At 40.7% G+C, this 13,862-nt stretch overlaps 1 protein-coding gene across 3 annotated transcripts in view; it reads left to right on the top strand.

The window, feature by feature from the left end:
* Positions 1-13,862, top strand: part of EEFSEC (eukaryotic elongation factor, selenocysteine-tRNA specific) — a 297,801-nt gene that overhangs the window by 145,660 nt on the left and 138,279 nt on the right. The window lies entirely within an intron of this gene.

The raw sequence follows: 13,862 nt of genomic DNA, 5'->3' as shown, positions 1-13,862 counted from the left end.
GGTGCAGTGGTCTCAGGACAATGTGGTCAACAAGTGAGGTGCTGGGTGTAAACCCCCCTTGCTACAAGTTCCCTGTGTCAGAGTGGCAAGTATATATGGATTGATTTCTGGGTACCTTTTGCTTAGTCACAAAAATTTCAAATTAAACACAATTAGCATCTTGTGTTGCTGAATCATACAATCTGGAAGACATCTAGATGCATTTCAGATACCATGTCATCCCTCAGGAGATCTGTGAGAAGAATGGACAGCTGGGTATCTCCCCATCGCCCCCACCTTCTGGTAACTTTCTGGCCTAGCTCCAACTTAAAAGGTGTCCCATGGCCTCAATAGTTCCCTTCTTCATTGGGCTTTTCTTATGGTTTTAATTTACTGGAGAATTAAAACTTACAGCCTCCCCTACTACCCTTCTCCTTCAGAGGGAATAAAGGGTAGGGAACAAGGGCTAGTAAGAACTAAGAAGACCCTACCAGGCATTCGGGCACCAGGGCAGTTGTCTAGGTTTCAGAGGAACACAGAGTACAGGGAAGTGGGGGCGTGCACTTGGCCCTCTGTACTCAACCAGAGACAGTGCCAGCTGTTGGATATACTCACAGCCCTAAGTGAATGAATTCAGTTTGCATGCTAACTGGGAATTCTCCCTGGAGGGCTGTGTTTATATAGATTCTAAGGTTGTCTGGCTCACTAGGTGTATTAGTCAGGGTCCTCCAGAGATACAGAACCAAAAGTATGTGTATGTGTATGTGTATGTATACAGAGAGAGAGATGTATTTTAAGGAAATGGCTCACATGATTGTGAGGCCAGGCAAGTCCAAAAGCTGCAGGGTGGACCAGCAAGACTTCCCTGGACACCCAGGGAAGAGTTGGAATTTGAGTCTGAAGACTGTCAGTTGGCAGTTTACTCATCTTCCAGGGAAGGCAGTTTTTTTCTATTCAGGTCTCAGCTGATTGGATTGGGTTCACCATCACTATGGAGGGTTATCTGCTTATTCAGTCTACCCGTTTAAATGTTAATCTCATCCCAAAATACCCTCAGAGAAACATTCAGGATAATGCTTGACCAAGTATCTGGGTAAAGTGGCATAGCCAAGTTGATGCATAAAATTCACCGTCACACTAGGGCAGGGACGGCCAAGATTGCAGTGTCTGCTCTGAGCAAGGAAAAGGCAAGGGAGCACCTATGCTTTGTGTTGGCCCTTCCTGGTCTAGGATAGCCGGGGAAGACATAGAAAAGGGACATTTCAGGGGTGAGAGCAATGGCCAGGATTTCCCCAAGCAAAGGAAATCTCATGTTTAAAGCTCTCCCTCCACTGATTTTATAGTGGTGTGACTGTTGTGTCCCCCTGCAGGGCTGGGGGTATTAGGAAAGAGTCTTCTGACCTAGGCCTGAGGTTGGCTAGGTTCCAGGGCTCCCTGGCATGGCAGCAGGATTTGGAGGGTGAGGCCCTGCCCTTCTGAGTCCCTGACACTGTGGGTCATAGTCCATTCCTCCACTGGTTGTGGATTCTACTCTGCAGACCATTAGTCCTGGATAAAGACCACTAAATCCTTTTTGTGCCTGGGACTAAAAGTGCAAATCTTAAAAAATAAAGCACAAAATTGTGGAAATAAACTAAACTTATATTTACCAAAATTAAGATCATAATAGTGACTGTGTGTTAATTCTTAGCTGTGTTAATTCAGATGTTAAATTTCTTTCCATTCCCTGTGCTTCCTGAGGTAGACTCCTCATGGCTACCCAGATCCAGTATCCCTTCTGCCCTGAGAGAGGGCATGTCTGCAGCCTGGGAGAGTAGCTGGAAGTAGGAAGGAGGTGTCAGAAGATGGCTCCATGGGAGACAGACTTTGAATTGGGGGTGCCTGAGGCTCAACACGGAAGATAAGGTGTGTGATGACAGGATCAGTGACTGCAACGGTAGGACCAAGAGTTTGGGGAAGGGCTGAGGCAGAGCTAGTCGGCCATATTAAGCAGACAGAGATGTTTGAGTGGGGATGTGTTCTGCAGTCTTTGGCTACTCTTGTCCTTATAAAGCTGATGGAACTTGCCTATTAGGATCCCAGTTACTGATCTAGTACTTGGGTATGTGGAAGGTGCTTGGCAAACAAATTTAATGCTCCTCTTGCTTTGCGCACTTATTTCCTCCCAGCCTATTTTAACCCTGTTGATGTAGGTGGCTGTTTGATTTTCTGATTTACTACTCACGGAAAGCAGGACTTCTAAGCAATGAACTTGGGTATTTGGTAAAGGAGTGTTCCACGCAAAGTGTGGAGGATGCAGCCTGGTTCTCCTTTGCTGCTTGTAGGAAATGTGAAATGAAGGGAATGGATTGAAGAAGGAACTTTTAGCAATAAGGAACCAGCACTTGATTTGGGAGAGTCTTGGCCTGTCCAGATTCCAAAGGGTGCTACAGGTAGGACATTCTCCCTGAGAAACCATGCTCTGGTGAAAGGCTAAGGGCAAGGCTGGATAGCCTTTACTCTTCAAAGAGACAAGGTGTGTTACTCATGGATGTAATCAAACATTTCAGCAGAAGCCAGGAAGAGAGGTAGGCTTATTCAGGAAGGATCTGTGGAGAACACTCTTGTTTAATGGCATATGTCCCCCTCACATACATGATAGACTTACAAAGTTTTAGAGAATGTTATTTGAGCAAAACACTGCCAGCCTGGACTGAAAGGGACAGAGACCTGAAGAAATGGGGAAAAAAAAAAATACAGTTGGACTTCAGAGATTCCACAAGCAGGAAATGACTAAAACAACTACTCAGCAACAAACATGTGTTATCCTTCAAGAAAAAGAATGACTCCAAGGGCAGAGCTATGGATGCAAAGGCAGAGGCCAGAGAGGCAAGCCCAGAGGCAGGGGCCAGTGGAGACTGCATGAGCCCAGAGGGCAGAGGATCAAGCCACAGAGGGTCATTTTCAGGCCTGGAAACCTAATTGGATTTGCTTTGCTGATTTCAAACTTACTTGAGACCACTGACCTCTGTGTTCCTCCCATTTTTTCCCTATGCCTGTATTTTATTTTATTTTTTAAATTTTATCATGTATAATGTGCTCCTGTGTATAATACACACCCACATTTTGGCCCAAACTTTCAGGGGGAAAAAATCTTTCCTTTTAATTTTTTAATTCAAATTTTTATTTGTTTACATTTAGGTACTTGTTTTTTGTATTATAAAGGAATTTTAGCATGCATTTATTTATTTATTTATTTATTTATTTATTTATTTATTTATTTATTTATTTTTAAAGATTTTATTGGGGAAGGGGAACAGGACTTTATTGGGGAACAGTGTGTACTTCCAGGCCTTTTTTTTTTTTCCCCAAGACAAGTTGTTGTCCTTTCAATCTTAGTTGTGGAGGGCGCAGCTCACCTCCAGGTTTAGTTGCCGTTTTTACTAGTTGCAGAGGGCACAGCCCACCATCCCTTGTGGGACTCGAGAAGTTGAACCAGCAACCTTGTGGTTGAGAGCCCACTGGCCCATGTGGGAATCGAACCTGCAGCCTTTGGAGTTAGGAGCATGGAGCTCTAACCGCCTGAGCCACCGGGCTGGCCACTAGCATTTATTTTTTAACATATTATGGTACAAGAAATTTTATGTAACAAATAATTACAAAACACTAGAACAGATACAAGGTACAAGAAATGTTATGTACCGGTAACAAATTTACGATATTTACGCATCCTAGGAGGCCAAGAATTCTTTGTCATTGCATGTTCATCTTACGTTCAACAAAACCGATTATTGTATTCCATGGTATTATTTCTCATGCGGATATTGTTATTGATGTCTAGAGTTACACTTTTAATTTATAAGCATAAGTAAAAGAATTAAAGACATTTATATGGAATTAGTACTACTCATGTATAATGAACATCCTTATTTTTCCCTCACAAATTTGGGCAAAAAAAGTGCACATTATACATGGCAAAATATGGTATTTTATTATTTTATTTTTTCAATTACAGTTGATATTCAATATTATTTTATGTTAGTTTCAGATGTACAGCATAGTGCTTAGACATTTATATAATTGACGAAGTGATCCCCCCAGTATGTCCAGTACCCACCCGGCACCATACATATTTATTACAATGTTATTGACTATATTCCCTATGGTGTACTTTACATCCCTATGACTGTTTTGTAACTACCAACTTGTACTTCTTTTTTTTTTTCTTTTTAAATTAAATTTATTGGGGTGACAATTGTTAGTAAAATTACATAGATTTCAGGTGTACAATTCTGTATTACATCATCTATAAATCCCATTGTGTGTTCATCACCCAGAGTCAGTTCTCCTTCCATCACCATATATTCGATCCCCCTTACCCTCATCTCCCACCCCCCACCCCCCGCCCCCCTTACCCTCTGGGAACCACTAAACTATTGTCTGTGTCTATGAGTTTCTGTTTCTCATTTGTTTGTCTTGTTCTTTTGTTGTTTTTGGTTTATATACCACATATCAGTGAAATCACATGGTTCTCTGCTTTTTCTGTCTGACTTGTTTCGCTCAGCATTACTCTCTCAAGATCCATCCATGTTGTCACAAATGTTCCTATATCATCTTTTCTTACTGCCGAATAGTATTCCATTGTGTATATATACCACAACTTCTTTATCCATTCATCTATCGGACATTTTGGTTGTTTCCATGTCTTGGCCACTGTAAACAAAGCTGCAATGAACATTGGAGCACACGTGTCTTTATCTCTAAATGTTTTCAGATTTTTTGGGTAGATACCCAGGAGAGGGATTGCTGGGTCATATGGCAATTCTATTCGTAATTCTTTGAGGAACCTCCACACTGCCTTCCATAACGGCTGCACCAGTCTGCATTCCCACCAACAGTGTATGAGGGTTCCTTTTTCTCCACAGCCTCTCCAACATTTGTTATTATTTGTCTTGTTGATGATAGCCATTCTGACTGGGGTGAGGTGATATCTCATTGTGGTTTTGATTTGCATTTCTCTGATGATTAGTGATGTTGAGCATTTTTTCATATGTCTATTTGCCATTTGTATGTCCTCTTTGGAGAAATGTCTCTTCAAGTCCTCTGCCCATTTTTCAATTGGGTTGTTAGTTTTTTTGTTGTTGAGTTGCATGAGTTCCTTGTATATTCTGGATACTAGCCCCTTATCGGAGGCACTGTTTGCAAAAATCTTCTCCCATTCAGTTGGTGGCCTCTTTGTTTTGTCAATGGTTTCTTTTGCTGTGCAGAAGCTTTTAAGTTTCATATAGTCCCATTCGTTTATTTTAGCTTTTACTTCCATTGCCTTTGGAGTCAAGTTCATAAAATGCTCTTTGAACCCAAGGTCCATAAGTTTAGTACCTATGTTTTCTTCTATGCAGTTTATTGTGTCAGGTCTTATGCTTAAGTCTTTGATCCATTTTGAATTAACTTTGGTACATGGTGACAAATAGCAGTCCAGTTTCATTCTTTTGCACGTGGCTATCCAATTCTCCCAGCACCATTTATTGAAGAGGCTGTCTTTGCTCCATTGTATGTTTTTAGCTTCTTTGTCAAAAATCATCTGTCCATATTTATGTGGTTTTATTTCTGGGTTCTCCATTCTATTCCATTGGTCTATGTGTCTGTTTTTCTGCCAATACCATGCTGTTTTGATTATTGTAGCCCTGTAGTACAAGCTAAAGTCAGGAAGTGTGATACCTCCATTATTGTTCTTTTTTCTTAAGATTGCCTTGGCTATTCGGGGTCTTTTGTGGTTCCAAACAACTCTGATGATTTTTTGTTCTATTTCTTTAAAATATGCCATTGGGATTTTGATGGGGATTGCATTAAATCTGTATATTGCTTTGGGTAATATGGCCATTTTAACTATGTTGATTCTTCCAATCCATGAGCACGGAATGTCTTTCCATTTCTTTGTGTCTTCTTCAATTTCTTTCAAAAATGTCTTATAGTTTTCAGCATATAGGTCTTTCACATCCTTGGTTAAGTTTATTCCTAGGTATTTTATTCTTTTTGCTGCAATTGCAAAAGGAATTGTTTTATGGATTTCTTTTTCTGAGATTTCATTGTTAGTATATAGGAAGGCAATGGACTTTTGTGCGTTGATTTTGTAGCCGGCAACTTTACTGTATTCGTTGATTGTTTCTAATAGCTTTTTGGTGGAGTCTTTAGGGTTTTCTATATATAGCATCATGTCATCTGCAAAGAGTGATAATTTAACTTCTTCATTCCCAATTTGGATGCCTTTTATTTCTTTCTCTTGCCTGATTGCTCTGGCAAGGACTTCCAACACGATGTTGAAAAGCAGAGGTGATAGGGGACAGCCCTGTCGTGTTCCTGAACGTAGAGCAAAGGGCTTCAGTTTTTCTCCATTAATTATGAGATTAGCAGAGGGCTTGTCATATATGGCCTTTATTATGTTAAGGTATTTTCCTTCTATACCCATTTTATTAAGTGTTTTAATCATAAATGGATGTTGTATCTTGTCAAATGCTTTTTCTGCATCAATTGATATAATCATATGATTTTTGTCCTTTATTTTGTTTATGTGATGTATCACATTGATGGATTTGCGGATGTTGAACCATCCTTGTGCCCCGGGGGTGAACCCCACTTGGTCGTGATGAATAATCTTTTTAATGCATTGTTGTATTCGATTTGCTAGAATTTTATTTAGGATTTTTGCATCGGTATTCATCAAAGATATTGGTCTGTAGTTTTCTTTTTTTGTGCTGTCCTTACCAGGTTTTGGTATCAGGGTGACGTTGGCCTCATAGAATGAGTTAGGGAGTACTGTCTCTTCTTCAATTTTTTGGAAGAGTTTGTGCAGGATTGGTATTAGATCCTCTTTGAAGGTTTGGTAGAATTCACTAGTGAAGCCATCTGGTCCCGGACTTTTGCTTTTGGGAAGGTTTTGGATGACTGATTCAATTTCATTACTGGTGATCGGTCTGTTTAGATTTTCCAGTTCTTCATGGTTCAGCCTTGGAAGGCTATATGTTTCTAAGAACTTGTCCATTTCTTCTAGGTTGTTGAATTTGGTGGCATAGAGTCCTTCATAGTATTCTTGGATGATCCTTTGTATTTCTGTGGTGTCCGTGATAACTTCCCCTTTTACGTTTCTGATTTTGTTCATCAGTGTCTTCTCTCTTTTGATCTTAGTAAGTCTAGCCAAGGGTTTGTCAATTTTGTTAATCTTTTCAAAGAACCAGCTCTTTGTCACATTAATTTTTTCTATTGTCTTTTTGTTCTCTATTTCATTTAGTTCTGCTCTAATTTTTGTTATTTCTCTTCGTCTGCAGACCTTGGGTTTTACTTGTTCTTCTTTTTCTAGTTCTTTAAGGTGTAACATGAGGTTATTTATTTGGGAGTTTTCTTGTTTCTTGAGATAGGCTTGTAATGAGATAAATTTCCCTCTTAAAACTGCTTTCGCTGCATCCCAAAAATTTTGGTAGGATGTATTTTCATTGTCATTTGTTTCTATGTATCTTTTGATCTCTCCTCTAACTTCTTTGACCCAGTCCTTCTTTAAAAGTATGTTGTTTAATCTCCATGTATTTGTGTTTTTTCCCGCTTTCTTTTTACAGTTGATATCCAATTTCAAAGCCTTGTGATCAGAGAATATGCATGGTATGATTTCAATCTTCTTAAATTTGTTGAGACTGATTTTATGTCCCAATATATGGTCTATCCTTGAGAATGTTCCATGTACACTAGAAACGAATGTGTAGTCTGATGTTTTAGGATGAAGTGCTCTATAAATGTCAATTATGTCCATTTCATCTAATGTGTCATTTAGATTTCGTTAATTTATTTTCTGTTTGGATGATCTATCCATAGCTGTCAATGATGTATTTAAGTCCCCTAGTATAATTGTGTTTTGGTCAATTTCTCCCTTCAGTTCTGTTAGTAGTTGCTTGGTGTATTTCGGTGCTCCCTGATTGGGGGCATAAATATTGATGACTGTTATGTCTTCTTGTTGTACAGTCCCCTTCACCATTATGAAATGTCCATCTTTGTCTCTTGTTATCTTTTTCACCTTGAAGTCTGTTTCATCTGATATCATTATGACTACACCTGATTTTCTCTGGGCACCATTTGCTTGGAGTGTCAGTTTCCACCCTTTCACTTTGAGTCTATGCTTGTCCTTGTAGCTGAGATTTGTCTCTTGGAGACAGCATATGGTTGGGTTTAGTTTTTTGATCCAATCTGCTACTCTGTGCCTTTTTATTGGTGAGTTCAGTCCATTTACATTTAGGGAGATTATTGATATGTGAGGATTTCCTGTCATTCTATCTTTAGTTTTCTGGTAAGGCTGTGTCTCCATTGTTTCTTTGCCTTTTTGTTGTTGTCTATTATTTCTGTGTGGTGGTATTCTATGATGTTTCCCTCTGTTTCTTCTTTTATTTCAGTATATATTTCAGTTCTGGATTTTTTTTGAGTGGTTACCCTTAAGTTTATGTAAAAGAAAGTTTGATAATTAGAGTATTCCATTTTCTTCAGCACGCTTACTTTCTCCATTCCCATATTCCGGTTCAGGTCTTTACTCTCCCCCTTTTTGAGTTGTGGTTGCCACAAATTGTCCCTGTTGATGGTGGTCGAATAGCCTCCTTTAGTATTTCTTGTAGTGTAGGTCGTGTATTAGAAAATTCCCTCAGCTTCTGTATGTCTGGAAAGGTCTTTATTCCTCCTTCATATCTAAAGGATATGTTTTCTGGATATATTATTCTTGGCTCATGATTTTTCTCTTTCAATAGTTTGAATATTTGGTTCCACTCCCTCCTGGCTTGTAGAGTTTCTGCTGAAAAATCTGATGATAATCTAATGGGCTTTCCTTTGTAAGTTACCGTCTTCTTTTCCCTGGCTGCGTTGAGGATTCTTTCTTTGTCATTGATTTTAGACAGCTTCAATACAATGTGCCTTGGAGAAGGCCTGTTGAGATTGAGGTAACTAGGTGTTCTATTTGCTTCTTGGATTCGAGGGTCCAGTTCTGTCCACAAATTTGGGAAGTTGTCATCGACAATTTGTTTGAATATATTCTCTGTTCCCTTCTCTCTTTCTTCTCCTTCTGGTATGCCCATTATTCTTATATTGCTCTTTCTGATGGAGTCAGAAAGTTCTTGTAGAGTTCTTTCATTTCTTTTAAGTCTCAAGTCTCTTTCTTCTTCTATCTGTGTCATTTCCAGGTTTTTGTCTTCGATGTCACTGATTCTTTCCTGCATCTGGTCAACTCTACTACCTAAGCTGTTTATTTCATTCTTAATTTCTTCTATTGAGTTCTTAATCTCCAGAAATTCTATTTGGTTCTTTTTTAAAATTTCAATCTCTTTCATAAAATGCTCATGCTGTTCTTTGATTGAGTTTCTGAGTTCCTTTAACTGCCTATCTGTGTTTTCTTGTATCTCGTTGATTTTTTTCAGAACTGCAATCTTGAATTCTCTGTCATTTAAGTCACATATTTCTGTATCTTTAAGTGCCTTCTCTGGAGATTTTTCACTTTCTTTCTGAGCTATCTTTTTGCCTTGGTTATTCATGGCGATTACTGGTTTACTATTTCTTTTCCTAGACATCTACAAGAGTGACTTCTGATAGAAAGCGGTCTTTCTTTTGTTTGTCAATACTTTTTGGTAGAATGTTTTATTATTTCTCCAACTGCAACTTATTTTTCTTCTCCCCCAAGGTAGTGCTATGTTTTCTCTGCACTATTCCAACTTCTCACACAATGGGGGGATTCCCTGGGAGACAGGCTTCTCCTCTGTTAATAGTTCGTCTAGGTCACAGGGCACAGTGTCCCAGTGGGTATGCGGAGAGCTTCTGATGTTCCAAAGCTCTTCCAGCTCCTGATTCAGAGCCCGTATTTTTCAGCAGTTTTGTTTACTCCTGCAGGGATCCGCCCAGATAGGTGGGGTCAGGGGCGGGGTGAGCTGTGAGAGGTGGCCCAGAGCAATGGCGGCGACCACCACCACAGCCGATCCTGCTTCCACAGCTCTCTCCCCTTTGCCGGAACTACTTGGGCTGTGAATTTGTGTCTGCGGCCCACAGTTCTCAAAATAGCAAATTTTCTGTTGTTTTGATCTGACACTGCTACTGTTTCGCTTCTAGCACCGGGCAGGTGGTTGCGGGGTGAGCTCTGGGAGGGGAGGGAGGGGGCGGCTAGTCTCAGTGCCTAAGGCTCCGTTCTCTGCTCGGCAGTGCGGCTTAAACCACCGTTTTCAGCCTCTTTCCCTCAGTCTTTTCTCCGAGGTCTCTGCCGTGAGCGTTGGGTTCAGCCGTGTTATATGTTGTCCCCTTAGCCCTGTGGAGCCGTGGCGGAGCCCTAGCAGTCCGAGTTCCTCCTTCACTCGCACCTGCAGTAGTTCCGGGAAGCAGCGAGCTCGGCGCACTGAGCGAGGTCTGTGTCCTGCGCCCGCGCGGCTCCGTCTCCGCGCACTTGTCCCTTCCCTCCTCCCTCCACTCGCGTGAATCTCCCACCTGTAGGTGATTTCAGTTGGTAGTGGGCCTCTTCGTCTTGCCTGTCTGCTGTGCAGGGAGTCCTTTGTGGAGTTATTGTTGTCCGATTCTTTGTAAATTCCAGGGGAGCTTTACAGAGGCTCACCTCACTCCGCCATTTTTCCGGAAGTCCAATTTGTACTTCTTTATCCCCTTCCCTTTTTCACCCAGCCCCCAACCCTGCTCCCATCTGCCAACAATCATTTTGTTCTGTGTATTATGTGTCTGTTTCTGTTTGTTTATTTTGTTTTTTAGATTTCACATGTAAGTGAGATCATACGGTATTTATTTTTCTCTGTCTGACTTATTTCATTTAGCATAAAACCCTCTGAGTCCCATCCATGTCACAAATGGTAAGATTTCATTCTTTTTTATGACCGAGTAATATTCTATTATATACATATATGTACCACTTCTTCTTTATTCATTCGTCTATTGTAGACACTTAGATTGCTTCAATGTCTTGGCTATTGTAAATAATGCTGTACTGAACATAAAGGTGCATATATCATTTCAAGTTAGTGTTGTGGGTTTTCAGATAAATGCCCAGAAGTAGAATTGCTGGGTCATATGGTAATTCTATTTTTAATTTATTGAGGAACCTCCTTACTGTTTTCCATTGTGCCTGCAGCAATTTGCAGCCCCACCAACAGCACACGAGGGTACCCTTTTCTCCACATCCTCTCCAACACTTGTTGTTTGTTGATTTTTTTTTTTTTTGATGATTGCCATTCTGACAGCTGTGAGGTGATATCTCATTGTAGTTTTAATTTGCATTTCTGTGATGATTAATGACATTGAGGATCCTTTCATATGTCTATTGGTCATCTGTATGTCCTCTTTGGAGAAATGTCTATTCAGGTCCTCTGCCCATTTTTAAATTGGATTGTTTGTTTTGTTGGTGTTAAGTTGTATGAGGTTTTTTTGTTTGTGTGTTTTTTTAAATCAATTTTGAATATTAACCCTTATTGGAGGTATCACTGGCATTGAATATCTTCCCTTATTCAGTAGGTTGTGTTTTCATTTTGTTGATAGTTTGTTTTGCTCTGCAAAAACCTTAGTTTGATGTAGTCCCATTTGTTTAGTTTTTCTTTTGTTTCCCTTGCCCAAGGAGATATATCTGGATAAATGTTACCAATAGCAGTGTCAGAGAGTTTACTGCCTATGTTTTCTTTTAGGAGTTTTATGGTTATGGGTCTTACATTTAAATCTTTAATCCATTTTGAGTTTATTCTTGCATATGGTGTAAGAAGGTGGTCTAGTTTCATTTTTTTTTACATGTATCTGTCCAGCTTTCCCAGCACCATTTATTGAACAGATTGTTTTTACCCCACTGTATATTCTTGCCTCCTTTGTCATAGATTAATTAATTAACCATGTAAGCGTGGGTTCATTTCTGAGCTATGTCATTGATCATTCCATTGATTTCTTTGCCTGTGCCTATTTCTTTGCCTGTGCCTTTTGGTCTGAAGTGGGTCTCTTGTAGACAGCATATGTATGAGTCTTGTTTTCTTATCCATTCAGCTACCCTTTCTCTTTAGATTGGAGCATTTAATCCACTTATATTTAAAGTGACTATTTTATCTTCATATTTTTGAGTTTTTTTCCCCCTTTGTCTTCTTAAAGAAGATCCTTTAACATTTTTTGTAATACTGGTTTGGTGGTGATGAACTTCTTTTGCTTTTTCTGGTCTGGGAAGCTCTATCTCTCCTTTAATTTTAAATGATAGCCTTGCAGGGTAGAGTAGTCTTGGTTGTAAATCCTTGATTTTCGTCACTTTGAATATTTCATGCCAATTTCTTCTAGCCTGCAAAGTTTCTATTGAGAAATCAGCTGACATTCTTATGGGAGTTTCCCTGTGGGTAACTAACTGCTTTTCTCTTGCTACTTTTAAGATTCTTTCTATGTGTTTAACCTTTGGCATTTTAATTATGATGTGTCTTGGTGTAGGCCTCTTTGGGTTAATCTTGTTTGGGACTCTGTGCTTTCAGGGCTTGTATGTCCATTTCCTTCGCCAGTTTGGGGAAATTTTCCATCGTTATTTCTTCAAAGAGGTACCTCTATGATGTGAATGTTGGCACACTTGATGTTGTCCCAGAGCTTTCTTAAACTGTGCTAATTTAAAAAAAATTTTTTTGGGTGGCCAGTTAACTCAGTTGGTTAGAGCGTGGTGCTGATAACACCGAGGTTGCTGGTTCGATCCCTGCATGGGCCACTGTGAACTGTACCCTCCTTAAATTTTTTTTTTCTTTTTTCTCTTCTTATTGGGTGTTTCCTGCTACCTTGTCTTCCAAGTTACTGACTCGATCCTCCTGTTCATCTAATCTGCTGTTCATTCCTTCTAGTTTATTCTTCATTTCAGTTATTATAGTCTTAATTTCTGACTGGTTCTTTTTTATGGTTTCTATGTCTTTTTTTTTTTTTTTTTGCCCCTGTCCACCCAGTTTTTAAGCCATTGTTTCTCAGTCTAGTTGTAGGGCGCAGCTCCCTGGCCCATGCTGGTATTATGAACCTTCTGCTCCACCCGGCTGAGTTAGTTGGTCGCCGGTTGTTGGTCAGCTGCTCACAGCAGCTCTCGTCAGCTGCCGGCCGCTCATGATGGCTGCCGGCCACTCAAGCCGACTGCCGGCCACACGCTTGCTGCCTGCCACTCATGGCTGCCTGCCAGTGTGGCCACCGGCTGCTCGCGGTAGCATAGGTCAGCACACAGCAGCCCACAGCAACACATAGCAGCCCACAGCAGCTCGCAGCAGCTCACACAGACCTCCAGCTATTCACGGCAACCCAGCTCCAGAGAGAGCCGTTATTCAGTCTCAGCTGTAGAGGGTGCAGCTCACTGGCCCATGTGGGACTTGAACCAGTGGCCTTCAGCGTTAGGAGCATGGAGCTCCAACCTCCTGAGCCACCAGGGCACTCCTCTATGTCTTATTTTCTGTTTAGTGTCTCTTTGTTGAAGTTTTCACTACGTTCCTTGAGCATCCTTGCAAGCAGTGTTTTGAACTCCGTACCTGGTAGATTGCCTGCCTCTATTTTGCTTTGTTCATTTTCTGATGTTTTCTCCTGTACTTTCATTTGGTACATGTTTCTTTGTCTCCTCATTTTGGCTGCCTCTCTGTGTTTGTTTCTGTGTATTAGACAGAGCTACTATGTCTCTCAGTCTTGGCATGGTGGCCTTATGTAGTAGGTGTCCTATGGGGCCCAGTCTCCCTGAACACCTCAGCTGGTTGCTCTAGGAGTGTCCCTTGTATGTGTTGTTTGTGCCCTATTGTAGTTGAGCTGTGATTGCTGTTGGCATGTCAGTGGATGGTACTGACCCTCAGGCTGACTCGCTGTGAGGATTGGCCATGACCACAGTGTATGAGCTGCTATACCATGTGTGACCCCCTGGATCAGGA

Source organism: Rhinolophus sinicus, chromosome 4, assembly GCF_057876585.1.
Source record: "Rhinolophus sinicus isolate RSI-liver-muscle chromosome 4, RSI-T2T, whole genome shotgun sequence".
In the NCBI taxonomy this organism is placed as follows: Eukaryota; Metazoa; Chordata; class Mammalia; order Chiroptera; family Rhinolophidae; genus Rhinolophus; species Rhinolophus sinicus.
This window is presented reverse-complemented; position numbering and strand designations above follow the sequence as displayed.